General features: G+C 34.6%; 1 protein-coding gene across 5 annotated transcripts in view; it reads left to right on the forward strand.

Moving 5' to 3' along the window:
- Nucleotides 1–4,619: 4,619 nt before the first annotated feature.
- The window catches only part of LOC138703836 (protein FAM135A), a 320,424-nt gene continuing 303,527 nt past the window's right edge, over nucleotides 4,620–21,516 (forward strand). For 4 of the 5 annotated variants that reach the window (XM_069832052.1, XM_069832053.1, XM_069832056.1 and 1 more), the window contains exon 1: nucleotides 4,620–5,483. The gene's annotated coding sequence lies outside the window, so the exon portion shown is untranslated. The remainder of the gene's footprint in view (nucleotides 5,484–21,516) is intronic. The other variant, XM_069832057.1, reaches the window with a different exon arrangement.

Here is a 21,516-nt window from a genome sequence, read left to right on the forward strand (position 1 = left end):
GGGGAGGGGGAATCCCCACATGTCCTTCCCCGGTAATTTGCACACGATGTATCTACTGTTGTTCTGGACAGAGTTCATCCCTTTGCTGTAAACATTTCTTGGAGCACGGATTTCCTATACCATTCATTTTAAGAAGGCCCACACTGAATACTGTTACATAAAATAAATTGCAGTAAAGTTAATACTATTCATGCATGTAAATCATTGGCTTACAAACGATTAGGGAAAACACGGAAATTTTACTTGAAGCAAGTAAAGCGATCGGTTTGGAAGTAAATCCCGAAAAGACTAAGTAGACTATATGATTATGTCTCGTGACCAGAATATTGTACGAAATGGAAATATAAAAATTGGAGATTTATCTTTCGAAGAGATGGAAAAATTCAAATATCTTGGAGCAACAGTAACAAATATCAATGACACTCGGGAGGAAATTAAACGCAGAATAAATATGGGAAATGCGTGTTATTATTCGGTTGAGAAGCTCTTATCATCCAGTCTGCTGTCCAAAAATCTGAAAGTTACAATTTATAAAACAGTTATATTACCGGTTCTTTTGTATGGTTGTGAAACTTGGACTCTCACTCTGAGAGAGGAACATAGGTTAAGGGTGTTTGAGAATAAGGTGCTTAGGAAAATATTTGGGGCTAAGAGGGATGAAGTTACAGGAGAATGGAGGAAGTTACACAACACAGAACTGCACGCATTATATTCTTCACCTGACATAATTAGGAACATTAAATCCAGACGTTTGAGATGGGCAGGGCATGTAGCACGTATGGGCGAATCCAGAAATGCATGTAGAGTGTTAGTTGGGAGACCGGAGGGAAAAAGACCTTTGGGGAGGCCGAGACGTAGATGGGAGGATAATATTAAAATGGATTTGAGGGAGGTGGGGTATGATGATAGAGACTGGATTAATCTTGCACAGGATAGGGACCGCTGGCGGGCTTATGTGAGGGCGGCAATGAACCTTCGGGTTCCTTAAAAGCCATTTGTAAGTAAGTAAGTAAATCATTGGCTTCGTAATATTACAGCGATTATAAACCATATTTTGTCGAAAGCACTTCAGTAAAAGTTCCGAGTCTTGGTCAGTTTTGTTATGTGATTCCATAAAATAATTTCCATACACACCACGAATCCACAAGGAAAATAATCATGCTCCGGTTGTTTTTGTACAAGTACGATTATTTAGTCCTGACAGTCACCGGCGATGTGCGCCTGGGTCAGGCGAGTCCATTTAGTTACGCCAAGGGGTGTTTGGGTTATTCACTCGCTTGCCTTCGGAGCGATCGGATGTCAGAGTGCGGTGGAGCACTATGTTACTAGTACAATTATTAAGCTGTACTGCATTCCTTTACCGACCGCTCGCCCTTATCTATACTCCGGAGCTCTCTCCACTACTCCTATTACTTCCCCTCTTTCGCGTCGCCGAGCTTCAGGACTAAATAATCGGTCTGTATCCTACGAAAATATTTGAGTAGCCATTTGATAGCAAGCTGAAGATTTGTATTAACGTTCCGAAAGTAAAAATGAATAAAAGCATTCGTATTCCTATCGAAGATCCAAGATAGGTTGTTTCTGCCCGTATCCATTGGCTGTATCCACTGCAGTATATTAATTCTCAGTTTCGTCTATGGTTCAAGCGCCAGCGAGATGATCTTCCACCCGCCGGTCCGCGTTCGATCCCCGGACAGGTCATGATGGAATTCCTGGTGGAAAAAGCATACGTGCAGAGGATTTTTCTCTTGGTCTTCGTTCTCTGTATTATTCCACTTTCACCTCATTTCATCTATCATCTGTAGTGCAGGTTTTCGATGCTGAAACAGGGACATGAGTTTATTTTTACCAACATTTTTAACATTAACCTGGTTATACTCGGAAACACTGTTACCCCGTTCCATTACAGGAGTTTGGTGTTACTAGCACAATATGTAAACAAATCATTTTACTGGTTATAGGAGGAGAGAAAAGTAGTGTATCCAGTCATGTTACAGGGAAATACGATATTAGGATTTTCAGTTTGATCATTACTTTTACGGTATTTTATCAAAATACAGTAGAGTAGTAACATTTTTTTTTTTTTTTTTTCCACAAATTCAACTCTTCAGGCGGTTTTATTCATTATAAATGGCTAATTTATTCAGCATATTACCGTACTTTCGGTAACACTAATTTTCACTGCTGCTCAGTCCACAGAGATGAAGTTATTCAGTCATGCTACACATCGTACCTGCGCGAAATAACCAGGGGCGGGTATTTACGGAGATCGCGAAAATCACGACATTCAAATAGATATACAATAGATTTTTACTAATCTTTACGAGTTAAGTGATAAAACAATCACGACAAATCGGGAAATAGAGTTCTAATAGCGAAATATGAACACATTCGCGAATTATTTTTGTGTAATTTTATAGCGAATTTCATATTCTGAGTTCTTTTTTCGGACTTTTTTTTAATTTGAATTTGTTGCACATTCAAGTAGGCTACATTACATGGTATTCCAGGTGTTCTAATTACATTAGTGAACTCAGAAGACGAAGAATTCAACATTTCATTAATAATTTGAAAGTGTTAATTTGAGGGATGAAATTTTTTTTTCCGTTTTTAATGAATGTGTGTTAAATACAGTCTCAATCCAACAAATATTGTCTATTGGCCATACCGCACCTTTACCAGAATCCAATGAATCTTTAATGTTAATTATTTGGGAAGTAATATTCATACTGAGTTAATACTCCAACTTCAAAATAGTTGTATTTTCCAAAATTTCCATTAATATCCAACAAGAGTACAAATCAATCTCCAACAATCTCCGCCGACACCAATACTGAAAAACACAAATGATAAAATTAATCTCCATAAATATCTGCCCCTGGAAATAAGCTTCAATAATATAGGTTCTCTCTTCTATGGAAAACGCAACCATATTTCTGAAACACACCAGACTCTGTACTAGGCCTATTTACTTCACTGCTAGCAGACTTCGTTTGCTACAGCGGCCGTAAGTTTGTGTGGCTGACTGGAGCAAGAACATTAGTGAAAGGGGTGGGAGTCAAGTACATTCAGAAACGCGGGTACAATAAAAATGCAAGTAAAATAAAGTGATGTCCCTGTATAAGAAGGGCTTGGGATTTCGGCCCTGCGTCTTATCAGGCTACTCATCCTAGGATGCGACCTGGTTCTATCAAGGATGGTCCACCAGTCATCTTTGGATTCACGAAAGCCATAATATAACATTATCGTTCATATCCATGTAGTTGCCGCAAATCAAAAACTCTTTGTGATATTAGAATGGGCCTATCTGAAAACCTTGAAAACGCTTTTGTGAGTATACTGAAAACCAAACGTACCAAATGACCCAAAACGTGAAGCTCTTGTTGTTTAATGATGATCTCTGGTGAAAATACGTATTTCTCTTTTACTGTCATTCTAGCATGATATTTTCACTGAATGAAAGAAAGTGTTATATTTTTAAAATTCAGCTTTAAGCTTCTTTAATTGTAAAGGTACATGTCCTCACGAACGGGCTAGAAACTGATGACCTTAAATTGCCAATAACAAAAAAATCGGGAATGCCATACTTACCAAGGAACAATCCGGACATAGGAGTCGGAAATCGAACCCGAAATATCCTGCTTAGAAGCCAGCGTCGCTAACCACTAGACCAAGAAACTTACCAAGGCGCAGCGTACTGAAATTTGATAGCTATCGTCCTCACAGTCCGACAACTGTGTGGTGAAACATGTTTTATTACCCCTGTTTCTATTAAGCTTTGATAATTCCGTAAGTAGATAAATACATAACTGGGAAAATTGAACACTGGCACAAAACAAAAATAACCTCAATGAATCTGAAATATTTTTAAACTTCCAAAATGACAGAAAGGTATAAATATGATCTGAAAGCCAAAAATGATGTAAGATGACTTAAAGTTGGCCTAAAATGTAAATATTGGTATGGGATTTGTGTGCAAATGAGCATTGTTAGTGAATATTTAAAGAAATATGTCTTTAAAATCTGTATTATTCTCATTATTGACTTGTGAAGGGGCATGTGCATAGGGAGCTATCATATTTCTGTGATTCTTACAATGTTACATGAATGAATAATCACACTTCGACCGCTTTACTTCAATGAAAATCGTTTACTTTTTGTTTATTAGAGGCCAAGAATGAAGCACAGCTATTCTAATATTCATGACGATGAAAAAAATAGTTTATTTCTCCCAAACAAGGATATGCCCTCTTTTAATTCCTCGTCATAAATTTATTTTAACTTCTGTTAAGTCTACTCGACTCCGTTGAGTTAACTGGAGGTATATAGGCGTTTTGAATGTCCGCCAATAGTTAGACTTATCACGTGGTCTGTTTAGTTCTTACGCTATCCGCGAGATGGAAAGACAACGCAATCTGTCAGTACAACCAATATATGCTCAACTTTTATCGGACTTGATTTGACGCTTATCGCTAATATCATACTTTTAATGTCACCTCTATTCTCATATAGAATAAATTATACACATATGCTGAGTGCATATTAATTTTATAGAGTGCCGTAATAACTATGCACATTTATGTACTTTATGTACAATTCCCTCTGTTGTTGGTCACCCTGATAGGAGAAAACAAGTTCCGAGTATGGCGTCTGATATCGGTTTGACAGTTTCTGTGGAGTGCAGTTTTCGTTCTGTGTGGCATGGGTAGCGTACATGTTTCGCGTCTAGTGTGCTAGTGATGTTTGATTTATGCCTTAGTTCAGTTGAGAAGTTTTAAAAGGGTGTAGATTACAAGTTTTAAAAAATCGATAAAATGTGTTCACCACTCTTGAGCTCAAGTGCAAGAGAAGCTGGATGCGCTGGCCCGTGAACCAGGGAATCTGGATGGATACATTGATTTATGATGTCTGTGATACTTTGTCAAGAGTGCAATCAGGTCGTAGTCCAACGGGATAAAACTTCAGTACGTAGTGAATTAGAGATATGCTGCAATTTTCGTATATTTTAGTGTGACCTAATTTTAAAAGAGATTTAAAATGAATGGCAGCGGTGTATTCCGTGTAGTGACTGATACTGTTGATGATTTAACATTAACTCTGACATAACGTGATGGATTTCAATACGTACATCGTTATGGATATGATCACAGAAGCTGACAGTTGTTATGCAATTAAAAGTTGTGGTGGGATGAAAGGATTAAAAAAACATAGTTGTGGGCAATACTTATTCCTGTTTTTAAAAATGGAAAGTTTGATTGATGTGAGGTTAGAAGCTGTTGAATTAGGGTTGCTCACATGTTCCTGATTACGTTTAAAGAACTCGAGCCGTATTAATGAGTGGTTCCGTTCGTACTTTCAGAAAGTGATTAATTTTCGTATTTTGACAGTGGTTGTGAATATTTTCGTATTGAGTGCCAACATTTCCAGTGCTTTGTGATTCAAGAGTTTATACACAAGAATGTTAGAAGTTTGGTAGTGGAAAGGTATGTATTTTACTGTATCGGTATTTTACGTAACGTAAGCTTGTTAAAGCCACTAATTTTTGCACCGTGCAGATTTAAAAATTATAATAGTTGTCAGTGTGCATACTTCACACATGCTTCAAATGTTACTTAGAAATGTCCATTAATAATGCAGAAAATGACATTTTCAGACTTACGTAGTAATTTAGTTAATATGGGTAATTTACAATCTGCAGGACTGCATCGTAATTTACCATTTATTACGGACATAAATAATCGTAAAAGACATAGACCTAAAGGAAGAAAATAAATGTAGTGTTTAGTTTTAACGTTAAGGCTTAGCTTGTTTTTTTTTTTTTCTTAATCGTTGTTTCATTGTATATATTGTCTCTATAAATCTTTGTATTTAACTTTTATTTGAATAATATCTAGGCCTACTAACATTGACTTCATTCTACTATATTATAGCCCTGATCACCAGGTATTATGATGAGATACAAGTTCAGTTTAGAAATTTCCAAATATTTTGAGAGTACGCTCATTAGTTGTTTTCATGAGTTATTAGGCCTAAATAACATGTTCATTTCAGTTCAATTTATTAAGCCATTAGACAAACAGTGATAGACTTATTGTGTTTATAATACATAAAATTTATTTTATATTACATTATAATTAAGTAATCTATTTTTCAAGTTTTTTTTTTCTTCCACCATTCTATAACGGAATAGGTATGTATGGCCATTTTTATTGTTTAACGAAAATAACTGATAATTCTGATTGTCTGATAATTGTTGTGTTATCGTTTTTACTTTCAAAGTATGCGCGACTTGAGAATTTTTGTACAATATAAAGTTAGTGAAATTTAAGTTTACTGAATGCTGCTGGGAACATGTTTTTAAAAAAGCTAATATTGTCTTGAATTCAATTAAAAAATGATTGGATTTTAATCTGCTAGCACGCAACATAGATAAGTTAAAACAACTTTCATTCCCTTTGCTTTAAACAAAACAAGCCTCCCTACAGTGGAAAACAACTGTAATTAAGAAATTCATAGCAATAATTGTACAAATATCTATAATAATTGCAATTTCCTAAACTACGCCCATCAAACCATGTGAAATATTTAGGTATCTTCATCGATCATATTAACTACCTACTTATGTCTTAAATTACGTAAAACTCTTATAAATTTCAATTTCATTTTTGTTTTGTTACCGATAAGCTGCTATATTTTAATGGCAATTAAATGGCAAGACACAACAGAACTCAAAGACGGAATAACAAAAACGACCAAACAAGTGTTCTTTTATAAAAGTTTTTATATTGGTGTTATACTATAAGTTTTATATTGCATTATAGAAATTGATTGATATTAAGTAAGCTTAGTATTACTATTAGCACTAATTACTAGTAGACAAGCGACATCCATAAATGTATCACACACTTAATTCAAGAAAAGAAGTTCACAGAACACACACACCAATGGCTAGGTTTTCAATCATTTACAAATGTTAATTGTTAATTTTAATTATAATGCATCTGAAGATGATACAAAAAATGGTATCGAAAACGTTCATGTAAAAATCTTATTCATGTAAATGACTATTATAGTAGATAAGCATTGGCGGCTTAATAAAAGTGTTAAAAACATTAAATTCTTACAAATTTGTTCATCTGAGTCGCTTTATGCCAGTAAAACTATTGAAAACAGTATTTTTAGCCGTGGTTCAGTCTATAATACAGTATGGAATTATAGGATGGGGTGGATTGTCACAGAGTACCATTCGCCAATTAATATTACTACATAAAGGAATTATTAAAATACCGGTAGCCTAAGTTATGTTTAAGAAGAAAACTTGATCATCCAACTCATCTTATATATAAGTTAAAGAATTGAATGTTTTGAATATCATGCAAATGTATGTGTATACTATTTTGAATTACTACCATAAATAACAAATTAAATTTAGGCTACATCATCCGATCATGACCACAACACAAAAAGATAAAATAGGCTCTTTCGCTCCTCCTCATTGAACCAAACTGTAAGACTGAAGCAGGTCTAAGGCACAGTTCTAATTACGGTCCAAGATTATATAATGATTTTATAAAGAGGAATTCTAAACTGAAAAATTTATTAAACAATAACTTACATTATTGAAAAAACAAGTGCTTGAACTATTTTTAAAATTATAATCATATTATAAATTCTTATCCTTTATTTTTGTCACTTTAACAATTCATTTCATTTAGTGTTCTGCCCAAGGGCAGGTCTTTCACTGCAAACCCAGCTTTCTCCAGTCTTCCCTATTTTCTGCCTTCCTCTTTGTTTCCTCATATGATCCATATAGGCCTATCTTAATGTCGTTTATCATCTGATATCTTCTTCTGCCCCAAACTCTTCTCCCATCCACCATTCCTTCCAGTGAATCCTTCAGTAGGCAGTTTCATCTCAGCCAGTGACCCAGCCAATTTCTTTTCCTCTTTCTGATCAGTTTCAGCATCATTCTTTCTTCACCCACTATTTTCAACACAGCTTCATTTCTTATTTTATCTGTCCATTTCACACGTTCCATTCTTCTCCATATCCACATTTCAAATTGCTTCTGTTTGCTTCTCTTCACTTCATCGTAATGCCCATGTTTCTGCCCCGTACAATGCTACACTCCACACGAAGTACTTCATTAGTCTCTTCCTTAGTTCTCTTTCCAGAGTCCGCAGAAGATATTCCTTTTTCTATTAAGGGGGCGACGGGTAAAATTTTGGTCATTTTCAGTTAAAATCGCATTTTCGTTTTCTTGTAAAATGAATCAGCAATCCCTTATTTATATGTTGAGCAAGTTTCAAAGCTTTACATCGCTCGAAAGCATAAGAATTACTCAATATATTAATGGCTGCACCCTTGAACTTCAATTTCATGCAAATTTTATAAACTGTTTTCTCACACTTTTTTTTTCAGCGCATTTCGTCAGGTTCGAAGTGTAAAGCTCTTACAATTTTGATACTAGGAACATGAATTTTTTTCTCTGCATGTTCTATAAACTATGGTTAAGACATTAGAATATCAGATTTTTGATGTTAATTACTTTTTTTAGACCTAATTAAAATATAATTTGTATAACAATAGGTACTAGAAAATTAAAAAAAAAATAACTTTTGACAAAATAATAATTTTTTTCTGTATTCTAAGGATTTATAAAATATGGATTATTTGCAACCAAGACCTCTTCAAGTCATATCTCTATCCAGTGCTTTTGCTTCAGTAAAGTCTCATTTTACAAACCTATGGATCAACAATTGGCTCTCTTCTGACAAAGGAAAAATTTTACAGTCTGTACAAAAGAAACCAAATGACCTGCAAATGTACAAAAACTTGCCAGACTTGTTCAAACATTTTTAACAAGAGCCAGAACAGGTCACATTGTCACTCAGTTGTACCTACACCGATTTCACATTTCTGATAATCCTACTTGTCTGTGGTGTAATAATCATGATGAAGATCTGGAACACATTCTTCTATACTGTCCATCCATAAACCACAAAAGAAGTAAATTAAAATCATGAGTACCAGTTGCAGAAGACACAGCCCTGCAGTATATATTGACTACACCCCAACTCTGGCTACTAGCAACAGGCATCTATAATGAACACCGATCAAAATACCCCTCATTTCTCGTGAAAAACAACAACTGAATAGACTACAGTGGACTATAGTGGAATTTATGTTGTCAGCAAACAACTGGATACATTAAGAAGAGTGATAAAATATGGATGCTTAGTGCTTTTCTAGGTACATCAGAGTTACTGTAACATTTTTCTAGATCATATAGTTTACTTAAAATTTGTACGAGGAGATAGATTTTGAAAATATGCCCCAGTCTTTTTAGAAAAAGGGCATAATTCAGAAAATATCTGGATGACATGCATGAAAATTTGTAGCATGTAGGTCTATATACTGTATATCATATGTGGAATAAGTTACGTGTGTCAAAAATGAACCAAAATAGCTTAAAAATGACAGAAGTTAGAAATTTCACCCATCTCCTCGCTTAAAAGCTTCCTTTGCCATTGCTATCCTCCTTTTGACTTCCTGGCAGCAGCTCATGTTACTGCTTATAGTACAACCCAAGTATTTGAAGCTGCCCACTTACTCTGAAATAGCAAAGACGTGTTGAACTGCCATTCTCATTTGTGAAGATAACTCTGTAGGCATCCATGCCCTAAAAATTTACACCATTTTCCAACACTTGTCTGATGTTCACTTTATTTAAATGTACATTTCATCCGTCATCCTGTCTGACTCCAAAGCTGCAATCCAGTCCATCAGCTCAACTACATCCCCTAAAATGGAAAAAGTAAAAGAAATTCATTGCATGGTAAAACAAATTCAAATGCTAAATAAAAAAGTGGTCTTGCAATGGATCCCGGCCCACTGTGGACTGAACGGTAACGAGAAAGCGGATATGTTAGCAAAGAAAGGAACTTATATCAACTTAAAAACAAATTTCAAGTTCCCATATTGAATCAATAAAACGAGTCATAAAAAGAATAAGTAACAGCGAACAGGCAAAACATCAAAATTCAAAATGGAAAGAATCATTCAAAGATCCAAAACTAATTCCTATCTACCTCGAAAACCTGCCGTGGCCATGTTTAGATTGATTACTGGTCATGATTGCCTCAGTAAACACCTCCATCGTATTGGAGTACTGAATTCACCTAAATGCTTACTGTGCACCAGAGAAGGGGACATGGAGATGGAGCACCTGGCTAATTGTGAAACTCTTAGGACATTTGTGGACCTTCCATCAAAATATTGGGAAGCAAGAAGGATGATGACTTCATCGTTAAAGCCATAGCATTAGATACACACATTTCATCTAGATGAAGCGCTAGTTTTTGCCAAAGACTTAAAATTTCTTCCACTTTTAGTGTAGAACCATCAGATTTTAAGGCTGAAAAATACTTGAAAATTCCCATGTCTTTAGCTGGTCTGAGTCAGTGGCGTATACTGGTTAAAGGGTTTGGGCTACCGCTGACCCTATTATTACACAAAATATATCTAACAATTACTTTAATTTTAATTACTATGGTAAAACTATTAATACAAAATTATTACATTATGTTATATTATAAACTTTTACTTTTGTAATTTCCTTGGGCTACCACCGGTAGCCCGCAAAATACGCCCCTGGTCTGAGTTAACGGTTAAAATGTCTCACGATATAAAAAAATCCTTTTAGTCTGCTAGATAAAAGCTCTTATCACAAGTTCTAAAATTCACTTGATAAAATTGCGGGCCAGAAACAGGGCGATAAGGGATTGATGTCGATCACCGGCCTTGTGTTGAGATACGCCAAGATTTGCGCCCAAGCTGGTGAAATACCGGTAAGTTGGCAACCCTAAATATGTTACTAATCGGTGAGGGGGAAAGGAATTGGCCACCCTTCAAGCTTAGTTGCCTCATGTATGATGCTTTATTGGTGTCATTTATTAGGTTCAAACTTGTTGACTGAACAAAAAACAATGTAAATTTTGTACCTGTTGTTATGTTTCATATTTTCTTAGCAGCAACAAGGAAAGAACTTAAAGTTTGTTGTTTTTTGCATGTAACTATAACTTAAGCTTAGTGTTATGCTTTTTATACATTTCTAGCTACTCATTTGACATTGGGATTGATTTTTTTATTTGGACGTCTAATAGGCCTGATATTTCTTAAATAACGTACTAGGAACATTTTTTTACATAGTATTACGAATAGCCGTATTTGAAATGTGGATATGGAGAAGAATGGAGCTTGTGAAGTGGACAGACAGAATAAGAAACGAAGCTGTGTTGGACAGAGTGGGTGAAGAAAGAATGATGCTGAAGTTGATCAGGAAGAGGAAAAGGAATTGCCTGAGTCAGTGATTAAGAAGAAATTGCCTACTAAAAGATGCACTGGAAGGAATGGTGAACGGGAGAAGAGTTCGGGGCAGAAGAATATATCGGATGATAGACGAAATTAAGATATATGGATAATATGGAAAGACAAAGAGAAAAGCAGAAAATTCATTTATTTATTTATTCTGGTGTAGTTAAGGCCATCAGGCCTTCTCTTCCACAGCACCAGAAATACAAATACAATAACAGAAATAGGCCTAAAAAGGGAAAAAAAAAAAAACACTGTAAACAAAGTAAAGTCACACAAAAATATACACAGGTTGCAGTCACAGAAACTTTAAATGCGTGATTAAGTATAATTAATTGTATCCAAAGTAATTAACTAACATAAACAAGAAACTTCCAATTTTAATCTAGATTAAAAAAACACAAATCAATACTTCTAGAAATACCTAAAAAAACATTAAATAAGACAAAATTTTCCAATTTAATTTTGAATTGTGATAAAGTCCGGAAGTCCCTGACGTCATTAGGTAACGAATTCCAGAGATGAGGTATTTCTACAGTGTAGGAGGATGAGTATAAAGACATTCATGCAAAGATAGGAAAGATTTGAGAATGCTGGGTTTGCAGTGAAAGACCTGCCCTTGGGCAGAACACTATGAATGAATTACTTTTTTTTTTATTTCGTGTTTGCTGCTCCATACTATTTGATAGTATTACTTGGATTAATAGTAGGCCTATTGTGACTAGAACAACACTTACCTGGAATGTAGGAGACCTAGTTATAGGCCTACATAATAATATAAAGTACACAGATGTGATATTTCAACACTGTTAGCATAGTTACATCGTACTAACGGCCTCGAAAAAGTCATTTTACAAACTCCTCATTTTTATTTGAAAGATTATTGTGTTGTTGTTTAGTCAATTGTCCGAAGACAGGTGTGAATCTCATAAGTGACACCAATAAGGCTTCACTCATGAGGCAACTAAGCTAGGAGATAATGGGGTAGGGTTGTCAGTTCCTTCCCCCTTCCATTGCATACATTGCTGGCTAGTAACATATTACATTAATCAGACTTCAGATGCATACAAACAATTGTTCTTCCTCTGGCACATATCATCAAGTGAGATATACTGCCTGATAGATATGTGTGCATATCGTTTACCAACCAGAACCTCAGTCAGAAATGCGATTATTATGTATAGCTTTAATATTCTGAATTTATTTAATCTTACTACAGAAGAATAATAATTCTCGTGTTTTTGTGTGCTTGTTTTATCTGGCTGTAGAAATCTGGAATGTAGGGTAGTGGCAGTTGTGTGTTGTAGAGATAAGCCTAGATGTGCGATACTTTATGGCAGTGTACAGCTACACACAAAAATGTTTATGTTCGACCATGCCGAAATGTAGTAATTATACACCTGGTAGCAGTCCTTTAATGCATGTCATTAAAGTACACCTACTCATTAAAGTACAGGTCTTCAGCCAATCACAAGTCAGCTTTGTACCGTTATATCGATTATTCTCGGATATGCAATCGACAGACAATTAGCGAAAAGTCACGGAGGCTGGAAATCCAATACTGTCGCAGAAGGTTATGTTCTGTTACTATAATAATTAGCGTTAATTGTAAGTAATATTAAAATAAATTCAATTTGTCATCTCGTTTTTCAATTCTAAATCAATTTCCAGGTTATATCAGACTAATGTTCATTCTTATTCTGTGCCAAGGTCAATGACATTCGGCCTCGGAAAAAATCAATACTTACGCGTCTGCGCACATCTCACAATTCAGGTCAGTTCGCACATAACCATAAAAAGACCTAATTTTCAATACTTTCAAGTTAGAAATATGGTCGAGCATAAAAAGTCGTATGAAACTTGCCTATATGGTAATTAAGATGCTCGTATGAAAATTATGAAACTTGCTTGCTCTCGTTTCATAAACAATCATACTTGCGTCTTAATTACTACCATTATAGGCTCGTTGCATATGTACTATTATTACATCGCAGAAATTTGAGCTAGGCCTATTTTAAAATCATGTTTTATTCTCGAAATAAAATCACTTTAAATTTAATTTACTTATTTTAAGACAATTGCCTAATCCTTATTTTTGAAAATAAGATAGGCTATTTTCTCTGTCTCATTTCTGTATTAAATTTTCAGTACTTAGACCTACTCCTATGTTGCATCCAGCTAGTTTGACTAATATAATGGCATAGGCCTATGCATGCTTTCACTTCAACGACATGATTCATGTTAAGCTACGTACAGGTTATATTATTTTTCTGTGATGAGTCATTTTGAAGACATGACTCACTGAAAGTAAATAATCGTGACTTGCATACATTACCATGTAAATAGGATGCATTGTTCCACAAAATGTAAAATTGAGTCACTGGGTGCAATAAGTTGAAAACCCATGTTTTCAGAAAAAACAGTGTCAAAGTTTTAGAACAAAGTATAAATTTTAATTAGTAACTTAAATATACTCGCATCATTTGTTTTGTATAATATTTTAGACTATAAATTATTCAAACTCAATACTTACTTACTGGCTTTTAAGGAACCTGGAGGTTCATTGCCGCCCTCACATAAGCCCGCCATCGATCCCTATCCTGAGCAAAATCGATCCAGTCTCTACCATCATATCCCACCTCCCTCAAATCCATTTTAATATTATCTTCCCATCTACGTCTCGGCCTCCCCAAAGGTCTTATTCCCTCCGGCCTCCCAACTAACACTCTATGCATTTCTGGGTTCGCCCATACGTGCTACATGTCCTGCCCATCTCAAACGTCTGGATTTAATGTTCCTAATTATGTCAGGTGAAGAATACAATGCGTGCAGTTCTGAGTTGTGTAACTTTCTCCATTCTCCTGTAACTTCATCCCTTTTAGCCCCAAATAATTTCCTAAGAACCTTATTCTCAAACACCCTTAATCTCTGTTCCTCTCTCAAAGTGAGAGTCCAAGTTTCACAACCATACAGAACAACCGGTAGTGTAATTGTTTTATAAATTCTAACTTTCAGATTTTTTGACAGCAGACTAGATGACAAAAGCTTCTCAACCGAATAATAACAGGCATTTCCCATATTTAATTTCCTCCCAAGTGTCATTTATATTTGTTACTGTTGCTCCAAGATATTTGAATTTTTCCACCTCTTCGAGGGATAAGTCTCCAATTTTTATAGTTCCATTTCGTACAATATTCTGGTCACGAGACATAATCATATACTTTGTCTTTTCGGGATTTACTTCCATCCCTATCGCTTTAGTTGCTTCAAGTATCAAACTCAATATCAGGTATAATTTAAAGGTTAATTTCACTGTCACTAACCAGCAATTTCATAAAATAAGGGAATTTCTACAAAGAATTTAAAGTGTTTAAAAACTGTCATATTGGTACTGAATATATCACTCAAATAAGTGAAATGTATCTCTTTTTGAGCAATTTGTTTACAAAATGAAGGTTTTTAAGTAAGCAATAATCTTTATTCTTAGATGTTTTCATTGTAATTAGAGCTGCTAACTGACTAGAGCATTTATGTAAAGCATAACATACTGAAGTTCAGACATCAGAGCATATACTGCAAGGGAGATTTGTTAAAAAGTTATGCTAAACTTTATTGCATTAATATAGGCCTATTACTTTTATATAACATTTATCCCACTCATAAATCAAAAACTTTTTCTTTAATTAATTTAAATTCTGTTGTTAGGATTTTCTTTATGCTTTATGAAAGTAACCTAAAACATGTGATTAGTTAACCTATAAACTCGAAATAAAGAGGTGCCTTCTTTTTTATATTAAATATGGTAACACATTATGGGTGGGACATTATAGTAATTTATAATTGGATCAAGACTATGTATATTGATATTGCACAATTCATTGCTTTTTTATGCAAATCACGGAAACACTCCCCTATCATTAACTGGGAAAGGGTGGTTGATCTTCCTTCTGATGGAATTAAGAGGGTACCAAATTTCGTCCCTTTCTTGTCACCACTGCCAACCTCCTCGACATGGATGTAAAGCATTTACTGACACTTCACTGTTGCACATATTTGTAATTACTCCTGGATATGATTTTTTTATCATATGTAACTGAAATACCGGTATTGGTTTCTGTAGGCTCTTCATTGCTTGACCAATCGAAACTTTTAACCTTTTGAAACAAACCTTGCAGAATTTTATGATTATTACGACATTATACACATAGAAATTCTATACACTGGTATTTATATTAATGTTGAAAGGGACTGCAAGTGAATAAGGTATGATTTGTAAATTCGACGTAAGCGAGACATTATTATTAGTATTATTATTATTATTATTATTATTTTTTTTTTTATTTTTTTTTATTCGGTTGACAAGCTTTTATCATCCATTCTGCTGTCAAAAAATCTGAAAGTTAGAATTTATAAAACAGCTGTTACATTACCGATTGTTCTGTATGGTTGTAAAACTTGGACTCTCACTTTGAGAGAGGAACATAGGTTAAGGGTGTTTGAGAATAAGGTGCTTAGGAAAATATTTGGGGCTAAGAGGGATGAAGTTACAGGAGAATGGAGAAAGTTACACAACACAGAGCTGCACGCATTGTATTCTTCACCTGACATAATTAGGAACATTAAATCCAGGCGTTTGAGATGGGCAGGGCATGTAGCACGTATGGGCGAATCCAGAAATGCATATAGAGTGTTAGTTGGGAGGCCGGAGGGAATAAGACCTTTGGGGAGACCGAGACGTAGATGGGAAGATAATATTAAAATGGATTTGAGGGAGGTGGGATATGATGATAGAGAATGGATTAATCTTGCTCAGGATAGGGACCAATGGCGGGCTTATATGAGGGTGGCAATGAACCTCCGGGTTCCTTCAAAGGCAGTAAATAAGAAATTAAGTAAGTAAGGATTATTATTATTATTATTATTATTATTATTATTATTATTATTATTATTATCCTTTTATGAATTGATTAACTAGAATATTATACAGGCATGAATAGCCGGAGTACAACTGCTTTATGCAATACAGGACAATAGATAGGCCTTCATACATGCAAGAGGGCGTGTGAATGTACAGTTCCCCAGGTGGGAATACAATCCAGGATCGTTAGATTTGTACTGTATTAACGTGAACACTAACCACAGAACTGTATGTTCTTTTGGTCATAGTACATCTTCATGGCGTATTTACAATGTTGTTTAGTCAACTGTCCGAAGACAGTCTGGACCTCATAAGTGATACAAATAAGGAATCACTCATGAGGAAACTAGGCCAGGAGATGATGGGGTAGGGTGGCCAGTTCCTTTCCCTCTCCATTGCATATATCGTCGATTAGCTACATGTTACACTAATCAGACTTCAGATGTATGCAAATAATTATTATTCTTCCTCTGACACATATCGTCAAGTGAGATGCACTGCCTGATAAATAATAGATGTACGCCTCAATCAAAGGAATGTATTTACGATATCTTTGTTAATTTAGGCCGAATATAGGCTATAATTCAGAGATTCAGATCATAAAAAAGTGTTGCAATCTGTTATATTGCAGTTCAAAGTAACTTAATGCTGTTAATTTCAGGTGGTTATTCATTGAGATAGGCTATTTAAAAAGAAAAAATAATTTTAATACAAATTTTTCTCGTTTTTGCTTCCTTCTCGAGACAAAAATTGTTTTATATTAAACACTAGCCGTACCCGTGCGCTCCGCTGCACCCGTTAGAAATAAATATAAAGTAATTACATAATTAAAATAGGACATTTGATCCAGGGAACATTCGTGATTGATATAAAGATAAATCGTTTAATATGTTACTTAATTTAAATTGAATTGAAACAATTAAAATGCGATCATTTTGATCCAGAGACCACTCATTTGGTCATAAAAATTATTTTAGGAAATACAGGAAACGAATGTACAGAATAGCCTATCAAGTTTTCTGTGCATAAGAAGCTATTTTAATCTTACCTGTCCTCGATTCACTCAGAAGTTACTGTAATAACATTATAGCATTATGTCCATCTAGAGAAACTACACTTTCAAATGGTGAATTAATAATTAATTATACAAATCGGTTAATTTAGTTTCTGATATTACTTCATAAAAACACAGAAACATTATCTGTAGGCTATCTTTCATAGCTTTCGATTGTTGCTGTCCAAGGCCCCTTATAGACGAAGTCATTTGTTTTTTAATTCATTACACGGCCTTAGATGGCAGTTATTTTAATTTTAAAACTCATTTATCTCATTAAATATCAGTCCTATCAAAATTTTTCAATGAATAAAGCTTATCGGAAATTATTTTTAAAGAAACTTTTGTCATGTAACATTTTTCACAAAAATGAATAATAACCGACATATTTCGATTTATTTAATTCAGGCCCCCTTATAACCCCCCTTCTAAATAAAGTATTTTGAATGTCATATAGCCTAAAATCTAAGTTACAACGAACTTAATTTATATTCCAATTTTCATCGAAATCCGTACAGCCATTATCGCGTGAAAAGGTAACAAACATACAGACTGACAGACATACAAACAAAAATGTCAAAAAAGCGATTTTCGGTTTCAGGGTGATTAATTATATATGTTTGGACCAATTATTTTTGGAAAATCGAAAATTACCAGAAAAATTTCGGCTACAGATTTATTATTGGTATAATTTCATAGCGTGTTTTGCGAAAGCCGTTGTTAGGTCGAATATAGGTATGATAATTCAGAGAGTCAGATCATAAAAAAGTGTTTCAATCTAGCATATTACAGGTTCTTAATATACATAGTGAACCGTAACTAATGGCGTTAATTTCAGGGGTTTATTCTTTGAGATATTTCAAACAAAAATGTTTAATACAATTTTTTCTCGTTTTTGCTTCCTTTTCGATATAAAAATTGGTTTATATTAAACATTCATAGCGTGTTTTGCGATTTAATTTCCAGTATGCTCAGTCAATTTAAGATAGCGATCTATTCTGATTATAAATAATTGAAAGAATTTGTTTTGTCCTTTAAATGTGCAGAAATTTGATCAGCACAAATGGAACATTGAAAAATTTCTTTCCTGAACGGGAAGTTACATTTGTTCGGATAAAATTGCTGCACATATAAAGAACAAAATTGAAATTCCTTCAATGATTTATTATCATAATACACTGTAAAAATATCTCAAGTAAATAGTAATAAAGGATTGTATTAAACTAGTGTTACTCTCATTAGATATCTTACTTACTTACTGACTGGCTTTTAAGGAACCCGGAGGTTCATTGCCGCCCTCACATAAGCCCGCCATTGGTCCCTATCCTGAGCAAGATTAATCCATTCTCTATCATCATATCACACCTCCCTCAAATCCATTTTAATATTATCCTCCCATCTACGTCTCGGCCTCCCCAAAGGTCTTTTTCCCTTCGGCCTCCCAACTAACTCACTATATAGGCCTACATTTCTGGATTCGCCCATTAGATATCTACATGACTTATTAGCGTGAAATAAAATGATATCTGATTCTGTCTGTACAGATACGGAAATAAAATTTGGAGCTCCCTTATTGTACAAGTTTCGCTTACAATACACTGTGCATACAGAAAACAAGAGCCCCTGTATATATATATATATATATATATATATATATATATATATATATATGCTACTTGTGGACAGTTGTGTGAAATTGTTGCCTACATACAGTTGGACTCCCATGAAGACTCGCTCCAAATTTTAATTCCTTGTCTGTATATGTTTGAATGCGAGTTAATATATCTGCAGTGCTTGGGTAAAGTGACATAAGTCAGTTTCCATAAACTTTTTTTTTTTTTTTAGACTGCCTCCGTGGTCTGTTGGTCAGCATGCTGGCTTGCAGATCCGGAGGTCCCGGGTTCGACTCCCGGGCTCGGCTCCCGGTGAATTTTTCTTGAAGAAGAAGAAGAATTGCCTGGGTGTCTAGAGTCTGGAAATTTGTATGAATGTGAGTGTGCCGGGTTAATATTAATTAACCAATCATCAAAATATAAAATATATCAGGACTGTCGCTGGGCAGTAACCTGAACACACGTTTCAGCGTCACATTGCAGACAAGTGACTCCATCTGTTAGCACAACCATAAAGCATCTATTAGATGCTATAGAGTTACCAACAACGGGGGGGGGGGGAACAAACATTTTTTTATAATTTATTGACAACATACGGAACATCTGCTCGCTTGGAAAAAGAGACATAAGTATTTGTGTTTCGTATGTATTTATTTTCACTGCAAGTGGGCAAGCACCCGGTGGCAGTGGTATATACAATATTAACAATACACAGTAAAATGATAAGCAATACACAATAAAATTTACAATACATAATACAATTTACAACACATATACAATTTTATACACAATACAATAAGAATACACAATACAATTTAACACAATAATAATAAAACATAAAATAAAACACCTAATTTTACAACACAACCTACATAATTATGTATAGGTCCTACATAAGTTTCAATAGTCTTTCACTTTACTCTCATCTCATTCCCTGTAGTGGCACTATGACGCATTTCAGTGACACTTTAGCACACATTTCACTGACACTCTGTAACACATTTCACTGACACTATAGAACACATTTCATTGACGCTATAAATTATCACTGATCGGAACTGTTCACTGCACTGTAAAACCATAACTTCACTGACTCACCTCGCTTCACTGATATAACAGTTCAAATAAGACAAATAATTGCATTCTTATGCATACTTATAAACAGAACTACATTTAAACTAAACATTTCTAGTCTAAGGCCCTCTTACACGCTATTTTTAAATAATTTACAATTCAAACCAAGGAAGTAAACTCGTCAGGCTAGATAAATACATGTCACCTTAAAAAATTAAATGTTGAATGTCACCTTAATTTTAATTTTCACTTTATACACAACTCTTTAAATTATTCTTGAATCTCCTTAAGAAAGGACAGTCCTCAAAGACCGCTGCAGGTAGGTCATTCCAATCATTTATAGTTCTATTTAAAAATGACAATTTACCGACATCCGTTTTCTGTTTCCTACATTTGATTTTAAAATCATGATCGTTCCTACCATAGTACGTTGGCTTTTCTAACCGAGCCGTTATGTCCACCCATGCTTTCTGACCTAGATGTGCTCTATACAATGATGTTATTCTAGTTTTCCTACGTCTGTTTTCCAAAGTTTCCCATTTGAGTTCTTTTATCGTATCGTTTCCATCTTCTCTTTTACCTTTAACAAATTTAGCTGCCCTATACTGGATTCTTTCTAAGGAATTTATCTGATATATTCTATAGGGATCCCAACACGTAGTTCCGTATTCCATTAACGGTCGCACTAACGTTAGATATGCTATTTCCCTCGATTTGGGACTAGCCTTTCTCAAGATTCTCATAATAAAGTGAAGTGCCCTCCATGCTTTGCCTGTAACATTATCAACATGCTCTCCCCAAGAAAGTTTGGAGTTTAAATACACTCCTAGGTATTTACAACATTGTTCTTGCTGAATTACAACACCACTGAATTCGTAATTAAGACTAGTTTCCTCTCGGGTTTTACAAAATGATATAGATTTACTTTTCGAACCATTTATTTTCATCCTATGCTTTAACGCCCAGTTGTAAATGTTATTCCCATTACAATAATTCATACAGAAGAAAAATCAAATCGACACAAACCAGTGTAAGTTGTCAATAAATTATCATAAAAGGTTTGTGGAAACTGACTTGTGTCATTTTTCCCAGGCACTACAGATATGTTCTTAAGAATAATTCGTTTTACTTAATGATATTTACACATCTTTGTTTTTTTGCGCTCACTTCTATAAAATATAGTGCATTCAGCTGTTACTGCTTGTAGCGTTTTCATGAAGAGTTATGTGCGATTTTACACTGCACATTTTATGTACCAGTAGCGACTTATTTTTATATAAACAACGAATCCAACCGAGTGACAACACGTATAAAATTATACATTACATATAACTTAGCATGAGCACAGAAATCAATTGCGAGTGAATGGGATGCAGAGGAAAGTAACAGATGAGAGAAAGCAAAGAGGTGAACATTATAAGCGAATTCGAATTCCTTTGTTTAGAACGGCTGTTGTGTGAATCTTTTTCATGATTTAACTTGTC

The sequence above is a fragment of the Periplaneta americana genome, chromosome 7, assembly GCF_040183065.1.
Source record: "Periplaneta americana isolate PAMFEO1 chromosome 7, P.americana_PAMFEO1_priV1, whole genome shotgun sequence".
Classification (NCBI taxonomy): domain Eukaryota; kingdom Metazoa; phylum Arthropoda; class Insecta; order Blattodea; family Blattidae; genus Periplaneta; species Periplaneta americana.